This window comes from Dama dama, chromosome 20, assembly GCF_033118175.1.
Source record: "Dama dama isolate Ldn47 chromosome 20, ASM3311817v1, whole genome shotgun sequence".
NCBI classification, from domain to species: domain Eukaryota; kingdom Metazoa; phylum Chordata; class Mammalia; order Artiodactyla; family Cervidae; genus Dama; species Dama dama.
The window spans coordinates 84,097,199-84,115,093 of record NC_083700.1 but is presented as its reverse complement, the minus strand read 5'-3'; positions in this window follow the sequence as shown (position 1 = coordinate 84,115,093).

The following is a 17,895-nucleotide window of genomic DNA, read 5'->3' as shown; positions in this document are numbered from 1 at the left end:
CAGATCAGAGTTGACTGGATGACTTTTAAGGTTCTTTTCTTTCAGGGGAGTCTCTGAGATTCTATGAGTCTGTGATTCTAGGGTCCCCACTCACTGGGAGAAAACCCTGCCTCCTTGCATGACTCACCTATGGCCCAGGTCTCAGGTCTCCTGGCTCCAAGGACACAACCCTCTCAAGAGGCAGCTAACTCCAGGTTCCTCTGGCAGCCTGGTACTCACATCAAGCACAGGGAGAAGCTATGTTGGAAACCTTGGGAGCAGCTGCCTGGGGGCTTTAGTGATTGGACCCTCTGTGGCTCCTTTAAGAAGTTTTACAAGGTTAAGGTTTGCTCTAAAAATAAGCTCACAAGGCTTTTTAAAAAGCTTCTAAAACCATATGTCCACAACAGCCATTTTTTGAAGGGCCAGTGAGCCTTTAAAAGCTTCAAAAGTCACTACTTGGCCTGCCTCCCACAGTGGAGAAAGTTCAATATGCAGTGTGCTTAAAAACAGACCTGCTTTTAAGTCTTCTAGAATCTGCACCTGAAACACTCTGCTCCCTGTCAAAGGGGTTCAAAATGGAGATCAGTTTGTGTGAGGCTTGTTACCCCAGAGACTAGGTTCTTTCCACAGTAATCAAGTGCCCTAAATAACCACAAAATTTCCACTAGTTGCCTATAGAGAGATTAGTTCAGGTTTTTCTTTCCTGTTCCCTCTTTCCTCCTACAGGTCTCTTCATATTATGGGGTGTTGTGGATTATTCTGTTAAGTGCGTACACACAGATTCACAGGAACCATGGTGTGTTTAAGAAAATGTTCACCCAGATTGAGTGTCTATCAGATAACTGGTAGCAAAGGAGAAAGGGCATTTATTTGTTAAATTGTTCTTAAATTCAATATGTGGTACATAATAGGTAGGCAGTTATGTATTTATAGATATAGAATACCTATATTTCAGGTAAGAAATACCTATATTTCTGTTTTTGATTCCTCAACAAACTAAAAATTGACTTGCTATAAGATCCAGCAGTGACACTTCTGGGCGTGTATCTGGACAAAACTCTAGCAGCTCTTTTCACAATAGCCGAAACATGGGAATGACCTAAATGTCCATCAACAGATGACTGGATAAAGAAGATGTGGTCCATATATATAATGAAAAATTACTCAGCTGCCCCCAAAAGAAAAAACGAAATAATGTCATTTGTAGCAACATGGATGGACCTAGAGATTATCATACTAAAGGAAGCAAGTCAGAGAGAGAAATTCGAATGCCATATGATATCACTTATATATGGAATCTCAAATATGACACAAATGAACTTATCTACGAAACAGTAACTAACTCACAGACAGAGAACAAGCTTTTGGTTGATAAGGGGGTGGGGTGGGGGAGAGCTGGATTGGGAGTTTGGGACTTGCACTCATATATTACACTCATATATAGAACAGTCAAACAACAAGGTCCTACTGTATAGCACAGGGAACTATATTCAATATCTTGTACTAAACCATTATGGAAAACAGTATGAAAAAGAACATATATGTATCTCTTTGCTGCATACCAGGAACTAACACAGCATTCCAAAGCAATTATACTTTAAGAAAAAAAGGAAAAGAAAAATAATATCTTCTCCCCAAAGACATTTTATAATTTGCAGGGGGGACTAGTGAGAAGCATGGGGTATGATGAACCATATTTCAAGCTCCTCGAATCCTTCAAGCCTCAGTAAGGGATCCCCTATTGACCCCTCTACATAATGAAAAAATGGAGGTCCAGAGGGGTTAAGATTGATCCCACAGGACTACCAGCCTCCATGTACCCAGGCTCCTTATATTGGTATAAAAGGGTAGTATGATGGCTCTAGACATAGAGTATTGAGGTTTGACTCCCGACTTGACTACTTCCTAACTGTAAATCTTTGGGCAATTTTCTCCACCTCACAGAACTTCAGTTCTTTGTCTATAAAACAAAGATAATATCTACCACGTCATGTCCTACTCTTTTGGGACCCCATGGACTGTAGCCCACCAGGCTCCTCTGTCCATGGGATTTCCCAAGGGAAGAACACTGGAGTGGGTTGCCATTTTCTTCTCCAGGGATCTTCCTGATCCAGGGGTTGATCCTGCATCTCCTACATTGCAAGTGGATCTGTTACTGCTCAGCTACTGGGGGAAACCCAAAATAGCTACCACAGAGGGTGATTAAAGAGACAAACTGCAACAATCCATGTGAAACAAATCCATGTGAAATCCATGTGATGCTGTTATCAGCATCCCTGGAATATAGTGTGCTTATAGCATGTGTTACCTCGTATGAGATGAGTACTTTATCCTGGGTGATAAAGTATTTCTTCCCTGTTTTGAGGGCAGAAAGGAATGAACAAAGAGCTCATTTGGAAAGATTACAGCACTTAAAAGTATGAGGCAGCTGCAGAACTGCAATGTCTCAGGTGTGTTCTGGATTACCATGGAGAGAAGAGATTCTCAGACTTGAGCATGTACCAGAATCTTCTGTGACACTTGATAAATCACAGCATGCTGGGTCTACCCCCAAAGTTTCTGATTTACTGGGTCTGGGTTATTTCCAATAAGTCCCCAGGTGAGGCTAATGCTGCTGGTCTAGGGACCACACTTTCAGAACCACTGTTCTAGAGATTAAGTAACAAATTCACAATGATCCTGCTGAGGGCCGTGAACATTCATTTTATGTCTCATCTCAAGAAGTCCTCCCAGAAGAACTCATAATTAACTACTTACTCACTTTCTCTTTAGAAATAAAGAAATTAACATGTGAGTTTGAGTAACTGGCCCTTTATGACATAGTCAGTGGTAGAGATGGGATGTAAATCCAAGTCTGATTGCCCCAAAGTCTGTTCATCCCCACTTAGAAAATGAGTAAACCAAGGCACCAAGCAGTTAAATCTTGCCTAGATCACCCATTTAAATGTAGTTGAATTCATTTTCAAATCTAGACCTATCCGACCCCAAAGTCCAAGACCTTAACTCAAGCTTTGGTGCATAGCAGGCTATGTTAAAGGCTGTACTCATTCTAGCATGTCGCCCAGCCCCTCATCCCCAGTGCATGATTTCCCTTTGTCCTTTCCTTTTTGCTTGACTTCTCCGGGTAATTGCCTCCTTTCTCCAGGCCCTTGATTGGGTAGGCACAGTCTTCGTGGGGATTGAATGACCACAGAAGGAAAATAACTTAGAACAGGCAGTTCTTCATTCTTCCTCAGCTGGTGTTTTTCCTTCAGAGCCTGGAAAGAAATGTGGCCTCTGCACACTTTAAATTGGACCATCAATTATTTGTGTCCTGAATATGCAGAGCTCATTAGGGCTACGTTGGCCACAGTAGAGCACCTGGGCTGAGAAAAGTAAACTTTCCTCAGCTATTTCAATCCATGCCGCCCCTCCGGAGTGGAGCCCAGTCTGGGACTGCCAGGCACTAATGCAACCAATTATTTCTGTCCTCAGTTACTAGGTCATAAATTCTGCCCTGGCACCAAGTCCCCGGTTTCTGGTGGAAGAAGGTTGGGTTTTAGGAACGACTCTACCTTCTTGCTGCAGAGTGGTGTGAAGCTCTGGTTAGGACTCTTGGACTTGAAGCCAGACTGTTGCTGGGACCTCATTATGGCCTGTCAGTAACCACTTGTCATATTTCCATCCTACTCCTCAGCTATCAAATGGGTCCAGTGCGTCCCAAGTTTGCTCAAGTGACACTGTGTTTGAGAAAAGAGGTCAGGCATCTACATGGGGTCACTGGGAATATCTAGGTTTATCTGAAGGCCCTGGTGTGGTTTCCTAAAAGGAATGTTCAGGATCATTCCCAGGCTTCTTTCTGCTCAGGGGCCTTTGTACACTTCAGAATGTTCTTCCTTCTGCTGTCTGCATACCTGGATTATTCTCACTCTTAGTTATCTACTCAAACTTGCCATTTTCCAAAGGGGCTTTCCCCAGCTCCTACCTCAAATCCCCCTTTCCTCTCTGTGTTCCAGTTACTCTCTGAAACATCACCCTCTTTTCAACCTCTTTAATCTGGAACACAGTCTACACTTGTGTATTTCTTTGACTGCATTGTTGTTAAGTAATGATGTCACATGCTGCCAAGTTAATTTGTCTTTGTGGACATTTGAATGAGAATTTGCCTGTCCCCTCTATGAACCCCATGCCCCTGAAATTAGAAAGCTCACTCTTTAAATACAAGATTGGAAACTTCTCACCAAAGCAATTTGGGTCTTTCAAACCAAACAACCAAAACAAAGTGCAGAAGAGTGTTATGGGTGACACTGATTGAAAAATGTCTGTATTCATTAATCTAGTTTTATTGTTTTTAGTGGTGGTCATTAGATGTTATTAATTTGATCTCTTTTTTAAAAGGCAGGGAAAACAAAATGGAAAAAAAAAAAAAGACAATCCCTGCTTTGAAGAAATGCAGTTAAAAGGAGAGATACACAGAGTAGCAGACAATTGCATAGCCATTTGCTAAGTTTGCCAGTCGAGGTAATAAAACTTCATAGAGGCTTGTGAGGTGAAGAAGGGCAGGAAAAAACAGCATGAATAAAGCCAGGGCTGAGAAATAGGACAGCACATTCGGGACTTAAAAGTAGCTCAGTGTATGCTGAACGTGAGCAGAGGGGAATGAAGGGCTCACAAACCTCTCAAGCGCCTCTCCACCCCATTCTGACTCTGGGTTATGGACGTGCGATTCTTTGTCTGTCTGTCTGTCTGTCTGTAGTCTCAGTCCCAGATCCCAAGTCTCCAGGACCAAGCATGGTGTCTTTCCAGAATCAACATTCACTTATCATCTTCTGAGTGAGCTTTAAATAAAGGGCCAGGTTCTCAGGGCAATAGAGGTGGTAGGTGGCAGACATATCTGCACAGTTGGAGACAGGGCCGAGAAAACTTGGGAGAGACAAAGGGATCCCACACACTTTGACTCATGTGTAGATATTTCACAAAGATTTGGACCAAAAATTTGGCCAAACTTTCACTGAAAGTGTGGGAAGAATAATCCTGGTTTTATAAGCCATACACACATGTCATTAAAATATAATTATTAGCCAATTAAGGAAAATTAGAGTTATTATTTTATAATTTCCCCCAAATCTTATTATATATATAGCAGTATCTAGGTTCAGCTTCTACTTCAACTTAATGGTTTTGTAAATAAATGGCTAAAGGGAAAAAAAAAAAAACCCTTTGGTAATGAAGTTTAAAATGCAGTATTTAAAATCAAATAGATTTCCTTTCTGAACAAAGGTTTGCCACATTCTAGATGACCTTAAACAATTAATTTAATCTCTTTGAACTTCAGATGTCCTCCCTATAAAAAGGGCTAAAATCACAAGTCTTATTGTGGCAATTAAATCATGTGTTTCAGTTATCTACTGCTGCCTGTCAAACCACCCCAAATTTAGTAGCTTCAAACAACAATTTAGAACAGTCTCTCACAGTTCTCTTAGTTGCCTGGATTTGGCCAAGCAGTTTTTGCTTACTGCCTCTCATGAATTGTAGTCAGATATTTGCTGGGGCCAAAGTCACCTGAAGGTTCAACTGGACTAGATACCCAAGATGGGGCACTCGTACCGCTGACAGTTGATGTTACTTGGGAGCTCAGCTAAACTTCTGTTGATTGAAACACCTAAGACGGACTTTCCACGTGGCAGGGAACAGAAACATACAACAACAGCACAGCAACAGGGCTGGGTTCCAATAAGGAGCATTCCCAGAACCAGCACTAACAAAGCTTCTTGCGCCCTTGTCCTGGCAGTCCCAGATCATCATTTCTGCAGATTCTGTTGGCCAAGTAAGTCACTAAAGCCAGACTAGTTTCAAGGGGAAGATGAAACTGGAATTCAGCTCTTCATGTGAAGAGCAGAATGCAGGTACAGAGAGGGGAGTTTTGGGGGCAGCCACATTTGGAGACTCACAAACACACAGTATATGACATATACATACATGGCATATCATAGACTTGGATGAACATCTGTTCTCTCCTCCCCATATTTACTGTGTCTCATTACTTTTCCAAAGTCCTTTTGGTACATACTTTTACAAAGTCAGAGCGAGGCAAAATGGCACTTTAAAGAAGATCTAAGAGATTCCTCTTTCATTTGACCTACAGGAAAAATGATGCCCAAAGGAAGGAAATACTAAACCCATGGCTTCTGTTCCTAGACTGCATCCCAGGTTCTTGACAAAATAGATCCTAAGTAAGTGTTTCTTCATGAAGCAAGTGGCTCTCCACATCATTTGACTGATTTTAAAGCATTGCCACATATCCCCTCAAAAGCAAAGTGAGGCAGTGAGAATTTACCAGATTTTGGAATAATTAGATCTGTGTTAGAATTCTACCTCTTCTACTCACTTTATGATTCTAGGTAAATTGCTGATCTCCTCTGAGCTTCAGATTCCCTTAACTCTAAAAACAGTCTAATGAAGCATGGGTTTCCAAGACATTATGAGTGCTGAAGTCATTAATCAAATAGCTGATACAAACCAAGTGTTCAGTATTTGGCAATCATGTTGGTACCCTGGGAGGTAGGCATTGTAGTCCCATTTTACAGGTCAGGAAACTGGACCTGGAAAAGAGTACGTGCTTTGCTTAGCACAAATAGCTACCAAATGCCATCTCTGAGACTTTAAAATCATCTTTGATTCAACCTTGGAAGCACCCTACTACTCATCACTCCCACCCTCACTGCCCACATATTCATCCTTGGTATTCTACTCTAAGAAGCAAAGAGAAGATTCTGGGTAGCAACATTTGCTAAATTAATGATTACTTAGGACTGTTTTCCCACTAAGGGGAGGGAACTCTCCAAATCATAGTCTGCTCAGTAATTTATCACCTTTTCTAGCACTTTAGCATTTTTAAAGTTTCCATGTTTCTTTGATCTTTGATACCACATGAGATAGGAAAGGCCAAGATTATCATGTCTATTACATAGATGAGAAAATCAAACCTTACTTTTAGCAAAATGCCCATGGCTTCCCTTCCTACTCTGGGGAGAGTATGCTGATCACACTGTTTGCTATGAGGCAGAAAAATTAGAGGGAATAAGAAGATTGTGAGTATGGCTCTTTCATCCTCATTAAACTGGTGTCATGTCACCTTTTAAAAGGCCAACCACAAACCTCATTGAAAACTGTGAGATTCCTGGAAGAGCACCATAAACAGAAGATAATCAGAACAAGGGTAAGACAAAAACCATGGGGCAAATGAAGGGAAACCAGATATATCCAAAGGACAGAATGGCTGACCCCTAAAGGAATCTTCACTTCCGAATCTGCTGGACAGGGCAGGACCCCGGACCCATCCACTCACCCACCCCCTTTAATTGCTGACAACACTCTCCATGCAGATGTTGACATTTGCATCAGAACTCAACAAGGGGCCAGACACCTGGAAGAGGGCTAAACCCTTTTGTGCATGGCACATGTTTTTAAAAAGTTCTTTGAAAATATGTGTTCTAGATCCCATGAGAGAGTGACTTGAGAGTAAAAGAATTATTGTATTGCTTTTTGGGTTGCTTTCTTCTCAAATTGTCATCTTCTCCCCTACAATGAAGAAAACTCACTTAAGCTTTCCTTGTCTGTTTCCTTCTCCACTCTCCAGAGCAAGAGCCAAATAGCCAACACACTCTGATTTCCAAAAGATAACAAAGTGGAATGATGGCTGGGAAGGGGACTCTCTGGCCTGGGAGAAACCCAGCTTGTGTGCAGTGTTTCTGTTTTCTGTCACCAGGCAGGCAGAAGACTCAGGGGACCAGCTCTACTCCTTTACTGGCTATTTGCAGGGGATACATGACACACTGTCTCTGAACTTCACTTTACTCAACAGTAAAATGAGGACACTCCCCAGAAGTGGGAAGACTCTTCTGTGATGCCAGGAAACATGCTTCATAAAATGTTCTCCATGTAAAGCTGTCACAGTGAACTTGGCAGGTTCACTCCTTTTTAACTTCATAGCTTGCTTTCTCCTCTCGCTGCAAAATTATACCCAGATATGCCCATGGAAGAAATGTACTGACCCAAAGACAATAACATCTTGAAAATGAACTCAAAAGGGATAAACAGAGGGGAGAAAAAGCCTTTCAAATGATGGCAAGTGGGAAATCTTGAAGTACTTTTTCTACTTTTTAAAATTACAGTTCACATTGGGGTAACCTATTGGAAAGAACACTGTTCTGGAATCCTGGACAAGGAGCTCTGCTGGGACTCACTGTGTGACCTTAGGCAAGTCACTCTGTGAACCTCCCTCTTCTACAAAGTGGGGTCCCTAATGGGGAGTGTTGTGTAAGAGAACACACTCTAGACACAGACATACTTAGCTTCAAATCACTTCCTCGGGCTTATTAGCCATATAACCTTGACCTCTCTAAAGTTTCCTTGTTTACTAGGAAGGTTTCCTTTGTTTACTAAACAAAGCTATTAAAAGTATCTATCTAATATGGTTATCCTGAGGATTAAACAAAATAAACTACATAATATATTTAGTAGCTTGCTTGGTGGACAGTCAGTACTGAAGAAAAGGAAGTTGCTATATTATTAGAACTATCATTAGTATTATTAGTGTTATTGTTACTCTAAAGCTGTTAGGAGTTCAAGAAAGTAAAGGTCTCTCCTTCAGTTCTTGGTACTCTCAGAGGTCAGTCTCATCAGGGCTGTGTGTGGAACGGCCCATTCTCCCCAGGACCCACAGAAACACCACAGAGAGAGGGTGTCCATCCTGTCTGGCACACAACTTGGGAAGGGAAATGGAGCCCTCCTGTGCCCCCTCTCTGGAGTCTCATGTTTTCTTCCTGGCCCTGCCTGGCCTGGCCCAGGTCTGATAGCTGGAGCTGCTGTGCCATGGGCTCACAACAGTCAAGCAGCCAGGAGGGAGAGGAAACCAGAATAAACATGTTTTGCAAGAGCAGAGCCAGTTTAAGTGAAAGCAGTTCTAAATAAGGACAAGGCAGAGACTTGACTGCCTAATGGCAGTTTCCTCCACATAGGGGTTTGCCGTGAAAAACCAAAGGTCAGACTGATAAGCTGGGGGTGCCTGCAACCAGGCTTGCAGGAAGCTCATGGCAGGAACCCCTAATTCAGTCAAGGGAGGTGGGTTCAGGGGAGGGAAACCCAAAGACCCAACCAGGATCCAAACTCAGCTGCTCCATTGGGATGTAAGGTCTGTCCCTTCACCTTGCTGAACCTCAAATTCCCTATCTACATAAATATTTTAAAAGAAGTAAAATCTGCTCTGGGTGTCCATGAAAATTTAAAAAAAAAAATTAAAAAAAAATAGTTAAGTAAAGGTAGTTACAAACTATAAAGTAGTGTGCAAAACTCAGAAGTTAATCAGTAGTAGGTTTTAATCCCAGCTCCATTGCCTGCTAGTCATGTGACCCTGGGCAAGTTAATCTGCTTGTTTGAAACAATTTTCTATGTTGTATGTTTCATACTCATCCTGGCCTAGTGATCTCAGAGGTCATCAAAGCAGCAAAGTAAGCGAAGTTGGCATATTAGTTTCTTGTGGCTTTTGTAACAAATTAACATCAATTGGGTGGCTTAAAACAAAAGAATTTTATTCTCTCATAGTTCTGGAGGCCAGAGGTCTGAAATCAGTTTCACTAATCCAAAATTGGGATGTCTGTCTGGGGATTCCAGAGGAAAATCTATTCCTACCTCTTTTAGCTTCCTTGGCTTGTGGCCGCATCAACCTAGTCTCAACCTCTATGGTTACATTGCCTTAAAAAGCAGTGACATCACTTTGCTGACAAAGGTGCACATAGTCAAAGCTATGGTTTTTCCAGTAGTCATGTATGGATGTGAGAGTTGGACCATAAAGAAGGATGAGCACAGAAGAACTGATGCTTTTGAACTGTGGTGCTGGAGAAGACTCTTGAGATTCCTTGGACAGCAAGATCAGTCCAGTCAATCCTAAATGAAATCCACCCTGAATTTTTATTGGAAGGACTGATGCTGAAGCTGAAGCTCCACTATTTTGGCCACCTAATGCAAAGAGCTGATTCATTTGAAAAGTTCCCGATGCTGGGAAGATTGAGGGCAAAAGAAGCGGGTGGCAGAGGATGAGATGGTTAGATAGCATCACCAATTGAATGGACAGGAATTTGAGCAAACTCCATGAGATAGTGGAAGACAGAAGAGCCTAGTGTGCTGTAGTCCATGGGGTCACAAAGAGTCAGACACGATGTAGAGACTGAACAAAAATGACACCAACTTGTGTGTGTAGTCAAATCCCCCTCTGCCTCCCTCTTACAAGAACACTTGTGATTGCATTTAGGGCCCACCTGAATAACCCAAAATATCCTCATCACAAAATTTTTAATTTAATCACATCTACAATGTCTTTGCTACATAAAGTAACATTTATAGGTCTTAGGGATTAGGACCTGATATCTTAGAGTTCTATTATTCAGCTATACTTAAGAGATATTTAAGTAGTAGTTTGCCTACCATGCTTATTGTGTTCTTGTTTAGTCACTAAGTCATGTCTGACTCTTTGCAACCCCACGAACTGTAGCCCACCAGGTTTTTCTGTCCATGGGATTTCCCAGGCAAGAATACTGGAGTGGGTTGCCATTTACTTCTCCAGGGATCTTCCCGACCCAAGGATCGAACCCACATCTCCTGCTTGGCAGGCGGATTCTTTACTGCTGAGCCACCAAGGAATCCCACTTTATTATTAACTTAATTACATAAAGATGGATGAATAGTTGTCTAAATACAAAAATTAGACCTAGAAGGACACATCAAATTGTAAACTGCTTGTGATTATGGGTGACTTTGTTTTTTGCTTAAGATTTTTGGTTTCATACTATGCACATGCTAACTTTTAAGAAATAAACGTTATTTTAGTAACCTCCAGGAGTTGTTGATGGACAGGGAGGCCTGGTATGCTGCAATTCATGGGGTCGCAAAGAGTCGGACACGACTGAGCGACTGAACTGAACTGAACTAAAACCCTTTAAAAAATAGAGATATAGAAGGCTTCAGAAGGATTTCAAAATTAAAAATACCTTGAGACTGAAGCTGAGGATTAGGGACTATCAGAGTATACCAGAAATAATGTTGAATGTCTTCATATTTCTAAGTTTTGCATAGATGTCCCGCTTAGCTACCTCTTTATCCTAAGCAAGTAGTTAGGCAGAGACACTCAGTATAAGCTTAATGAATGGAAAAAGGGATGCATGGAAATACTTGTATAAATCTGAATTTCATTTGGGCATAGAAGAGTAGTTATGTGTGTAGACTAACATCAGATGACCTGAGTGAAAACAAGGTCCCCTTACTTATTAGCTATGAGATTTGGGGCAAGTTACTTAGCTTGTCAAAAAACCTTCCATGTTTTCAGATATAAAATAAAAATAATTAAAGTATCTGCCACAGAGAGTTTTTCAGGTAATAACTGAGAGGGTCCATATAAAGGAATTTTCATTATGCCTAGCATGTGATAAGTACTTGTATGATATACATATTAGCTATTATTAACTTTTTAAAGTTTCCAAGTTTAATTCATTTAACATGCCCTTGGTGTATGCCAAGAATTGACTTGTTTCGGGGGCGGAAGGGAGAGGGAGGTAGTTTAGAGAGAAACAGGAACTAGAAGCATATCTTTAGACTTATACTAAAGAATTCTGCCTAATAGTTTTATTCACCATCTTCAACCTAGATTACCACAAGGACCAGAATTGCCCTTTGCCTCTAGGTTTTGTTCCTTGATAACAAACAAACAAAAACAAAACAAAAACTTTGATCAACTGAGGTCTTTCTTTCAGCCACTGAGAATTTCACAGTCCAAGGCAACAGCCTAGAGTAGGGCATGACTCTAAGCCCTATCTGTGGCTCAAATGATCAGATGGAATTGAGGAGGGACAAGACTGGCATCGAAAGAACAATGTCTTTATTAAGGAGTACTGGAAGAGATACCAGAATATAGATACCAAGGCCCAAGAGATCAGAAGGCCACGGGAATGACAAGGAGTTGGGAAACACCCAGAATATATGTTGTTTCTGTGCTTAGGTTTTACGTGTTCCTCTGTTTGGAAGAGCAGACTCCATTTAAATGACTTATTTTTCAAGGACTATAGGTTCTACAAAGAAAACAGATATGTATACAACAAATTTAAGGTAGACTGTGAAAAATGCAGCTTTAGAAGTGTGACAGGGCAGGGAGATGAAAGCAAAAAATCCAGCTCAAGGACAATAGAAGGGGATGAAATTGGGAAAGTATTCCAAAGAAAACGACATGACATTTTAATGGGTTTCATGCAGTTTCCTGTAACCTCTAGCCCTTTCAAAACACACTTTGAAGAATTAAACACAAGAGACCAGGAGAGATTATCTGGCTTAGACCTCTGCTTTCAAGGGCCTGTTTATCCCCATTTTATAGATAAAGTTGCTGAGGTCCAAAGAAACACAGGAAATGTTGGTGGAGAGAAAATGATAACACAGATCTTTCTGCTTCTTAATATTCTGTACTTCTAGACAGGATAAATAAGGAATAAATAAGATTTTTAAAAATTGTAATTGCTAGATTCCATATATAAGCTTTCTGGGTGGTGTAATGGTAAAGATCTTGTCTGCCAATACAGGAGATGTAAGAGACGTGGGTTCGATCCCTGGGCTGGAAAGGTCCCTTGGAGAAGGAAGTGGCAACCCACACCAGTATTGTTGCCTGGAAAATTCCATGGACAGAGGAGCCCAGCAGGTCACAAAAAGTCAGATATGACTGAGCAGTTGAACACATTACACATTATAAAAGCTAAAAGTATGACTAGTTGAGAATGACAAAACCTCAAACAAAAATGGGTTAGATAGGCAGAACCATATTCCTATCTTGTGTAAAAGAAATCTAGATATGCTTGTACACAAACATTCATAGAACACTATTCACTATAGTCAAAAAGTGGAAATAACCCAAATGTCCATCAACAGATGAAGAGATAAACAAAATGTGGTATAAACACATAAGGAACTATTATTCATGCATAGAAAGGAACAGAGTATTGATACATAATCCATCTTATGTGCATGAATCTCAAAAACATTATGCTAAATGAAAGAAACCAGACACAAATGGTCACAGATACTATGATTTCATGTATATGAGATGTCCGTAATAGGCAAATCCATAGAGACTGAAAGTAGACTCATGGTTTCTAATAACTGAGGAAAGGATGGAATGGAGAGTGACTGCATAATGGGTATGATGTTTCTTTCTGGGGGTGATTAATAGATCTTGTAACTAAACAGATATGATTATTTCATAACCTAGTAAATATACTAAATGCCACTGAATTGTACACTTTAAAATGGTTAATGGCCAATTATGTTACATAAATTTTACCTCAATTAGGAAAAAATAAATCCAGAGGTGGAAATTTAAAATTGGTATTCATCTTTGTGACAACTTCAGGGATTCACCCTCTTTCTATCTTGCAGTTCTGCTATGTACAGCTTTAACTTTTACCTCATGGTCCAAAATGGCTTCTCAAATCTCAGTAATTGCAACTGCATTTCAGATATCAGAAAGGATAAAAGAAAAAAAAAGAAGTGAAATAGGGAAGGACCCTGAAGAATGACATAGATATATAAAAATTTGAAGAATATATGGAAGGAAGAGTGATGAGGAGAGATTTCCAGGACTCAGAGGGTACAAATCTCAGGAAAACTGATGGAAATATTCCAGTACAATTGGCACATGGGGAGTGAGGAGGAGAGTCCCAGAGAGGTAAGCATGGATTAGATTTCCTAGCCCACCACAGACCCCTGTATGGTGCTGGAAATCTCTCTCTCCTCTCACTACCCCAGGTCTTGTTCGTTTTACCAAACCATATTCCTGGGCCTTAAGGAAATTGATTTCATAAAAATAAATGAGAGAAGAGTCTAGAGATGGCCTTTAGTAAGCATAAAAGCACACATTTTATCTTCCAGTCAAGGACTTTTTGAAATTATTTACCTCTCAAAGACAGCTGCCAAGGACCCCATGACTTAAGTGTCCTCTCCCGCCTCCCGATGGCGTGTTTTACTGCTGCCCTCCTAGAGGTCTTCTCCATTGTCCCCTCCCTCTATGACCTCATTCACAATGCCAGTGAGAGCCAAGGTAAATCGTGCAGACTTACAGCCAGGGCCAGCTGCTGAGATGTGAACTGCTTATTTGTCTCTTCAGGCCCCAGGGGAGTGGCATTTGTTAGAACGAGGAGGAGGAAGCCTTAGGTCACCAGTGCCCACGGTTCTGTCCATTTGGCTTTGATAGGAGCTAGGATTTTATGTGCCAAGAGGTGCAGGGGGGCCAACCTGCCCTGGCTGAACCCCTCACACCTAAAGAGAGAGAAAGCAGGAAACTGCCATGCTCAGTGAGGACTCCAGGACACTCTGGTGTGCCCCGAAGATGCCAGTCTGTTGTCGTGACAAGAATGGCAGAGCTGAAGAACCTTAGTCTCCGATAGGTGAGAGGATGTTCCTCCCCAAGGGCAGAATTTGAAGAGTTAACTTGCTCAGCTCAAGGGTTACAGGCTATCTCATTAAATGTCATTTGGTGCTAACCCAAGAGAACTCCCTCCAAACTGCTGGATTCTTGATCCAAAAAGATGAAGACAGAGAGCGAGAAGAAGGCAAAGAGTAATAGGAAATGAGAATGTTAATACTGTTATATATGTGTGTGAACTCTCGAATAACTGCTGCCAGTTGATTCCTAACCAGGTGCTTAACTCTAAGCACACTCATTACATGTTTAAACTCATTTTGTCACTGCTCCAAAGCTGTAAGGTAATATAATTGTCTCCATTTCACAGGGGAGAAGTTGAAGCTCTAAGACACACTATAACTTACCCAAAGTCACCCAGCTATTAAGAGACAGGAGCCAATGTTGAAACCTAGTTGTCTATGACCTTATGGTCCAGGATCTTAGTCAATAGCCTTCACTCTTTCTCTTTAAACTCTGCTAACCAGCATTTCCCTGTTCAGGTAGATATGATGTTTCACAGGAAAAGATATGGAGAAATCACCAAACTCTATTTGATCAAAACCAGAAACAAGGTAGCTGAAGATGTGAGATGCCTGGCTGAAGGCTGGCCATGGACCGAGGGTGGAGGAGACACAGGGCCCTCTACCTCCTGCCGTCTTGCACTGGCCTGCAAAACTCCTGATATAAACTGGGTGGTTTCCATTCACCCTTGCAAATCCCCCTTCCACTTCAGTATCTCTGGGCCCCAGAAGCATGGCCTCCATGGACCCCATCAACCCTCTAGTTTCCATTGGGTTCAACCAATGGGAGGCAACCTCAGGAGATTTGAGAGCAGAGTATTCCATGCTCCCTCCTCCAAGACCACAGGTAGGCAGTGGTTGTGCCCCTTTACCAAAGTCCTCACTTCCCATTAGGTGGCTCTCTGCTGGAGCCACCACATAGCTCGTGCTCTCTCTAAAGGCCTGGTTACTCTTGTTTGTTTCCCTTAATTCCATTCATACCTTTGTTAGTAGTCCCTTCATTAAACTGTCCTCAATCATTCCATTCAAATCAGCCATCTGTTTCCTGTTAGGACCCAGGGCAATTTAGTATGAGAGTTTAGGGTCTGGAAGGCATGTTGAGAGTCTACTACTTCCATGGTTTTCAACTTTTTTTTATTGTTACTTGCAGAGATCTAGTAAGAATTATAATTACAAAACTGACAAAATTCTGGAAGGTCATGGAACCCTGCCTGCTCCTCATCACACCCAAAAGTGCTCCTCTTCTCTGCCTCCCTCCAACTGTTCCTTGAAATCCAAGGGCTGTGGGCAGCACACTCTGAAACCAGCTGACCTAATCCAAACCCCTCACTCACACCAGAGGGGTGGTTGGCCAAGTTTCCAAAGTGTCCTTTGTTGGCCCGAGTGGGTCTGATTTATGCCCTGGGCCTTCATCAACAGTTTGCCTCAATATCTTCCAAAGTGTAAAGTCCCGTAAATCTTCCTGGGGAGCGACAACTCAACCGCCGGCCCATGTTATGCAAACACACAGAAATGTCATTAAGGCAACAAACAGCCCCATTGGCTTTGGCAAAGGCCTGTTCTGCCAGGCTCAAGTTACTTAAAATCAATATTTGAACAAGGACAAAACCACATGTTTTCAAAACCAAATTAGAGGGGTCTAATACCAGGCCTAGCAATGTGGTTACATCACGTGCATTCCAGCGCCGTCCCCCCAACACACACCTTCTGGGGTCGGGGCGGGGAGGGGAGTGCTCCACCATTTGGTTTGACCCAGTCATCCAGGCTCCTACCCCTTTGCAGTGACTGGACTTACTTGTCCTGAGTGTGTGACCTCACCAGACAGGTGACACCAAGGGACAGACTGAGCAAGAAACAAGAACTTTCAGAGACCCAGTTTTATAAAACAGTGGTTGGGTGTGTTCCTTCGTGCATGCCTCAAAGCAGCAATTCAGGAACTGTACCAGGCTTTCCCTGAAAGTCTGGGAGCCCAAAAGTGAGCAAAACCATGAGTCTCTGCCCTCAGGGAACTCACTGCAGTATGGAAGGGAAAGGAGACAACAGGTCATTTCTTTTTTAAATTTGATTTACAATGCTGTGTTAATTTCTACTATAAAGGAAAGAGACTTGGTTACACATGTATACAATCTTTTTTATATTCTTTTCCATTATGGCTTATCACAGGATAGATAAACAGGTCAATTCTAGAGGACCAGTACCAGGGATGTAGGGAAGTTTAGGATGCTTTGCAGGCACATGGCAGGGACAGGTAACCCAGGAGCCGAATGAGGGCCTATCAGAGAAGACTTCCAATGGCAGATATCCTATCTAAGAGGTGCTCTATCTAACCTACTATTCTGGCTTTATATGTGTAAGGCCAGGTGGCACTAGTGGTAAAGAATCCGCCTGCCAATACAGGAGACGTTAGAGATGTGGGTTCGATCCCTGGGTCAGGAAGACCCCCTGGAGAAGTGCATGGCAAACCCACTCCAGTATTCTTGCCCAGAGAATCCCATGGACAGAGGAGCCTGGCAGGCTACAGTCCTTAGTGTCGCAAAGAGTCAGACACGACCTAAGTGACTTAGCACAGTACAGGAAAAGAAGGGGGTCAGTGAGAGGAGGCAAAGGTATACAAGGAAGAATTTTAGCTTCTCTCCTTCTTGTCAAGTTGGGAACAGTCATGGAGCATGCCCAGCTCGGCCTTTCTGGGCCCCCTCTATTTAGGAAACAGTCTGTCCCCTGTTACCCCTACCATCCTTTTCCCAGATTCTCTGCAAAAGTGTATGGTAAGGATTAGCAGGTCTCTGCGGCTGGGCCGGCCCACTGATACCTGTTGCTGTGTGGGTCAGTCTTACTCAGAGGGCAGCCTCATGGCAGCACTTGGCTGTGCAGCTGAAGCCCCAATCTCTGGGTAATAAAGCTTCAGTAGCTTTGCTCTCCATCTGCCTTTGTATCCTGAGTCTCTCTTGAAAGGAAGGGTTCATAATTGTGTCCTTCCAAAACAAATAACATTCAAACTTCTCCAGGCTATATTATTAGACACAAATATGAAACACAAAATTATATTTTTTTCATATCGTGCTTAGAAAAATAAGATAAAATCTACCAGTAGGCAAGCCATGGTTATGTTTATATGTGGTGATACAAGATTTTCTTATTTTTTAAGGTATTTTCTTTATTAAAAATCAGTATGTGCTATTTTTCATCCTAAGGGGGGGAAACAGGTAACTGTAATGAAATGGTCTTTCAAATTTGTTAAAAATATAAGAGGAAGTTGTAAATCCTGAAAAAGATGTTGAGGATCCTGGAGCCATCAGTGGTGGCTGTGAGAGCAAGCCTGGTCCATTCTCGTTCTCTTTTATCTTCTTAAGGAACTCCGTGTTCAGTGTTCAGGGTTGGAGGCCCTCTCCTCCTGAGGATAGCACTCCAGGTGGGAGCCTG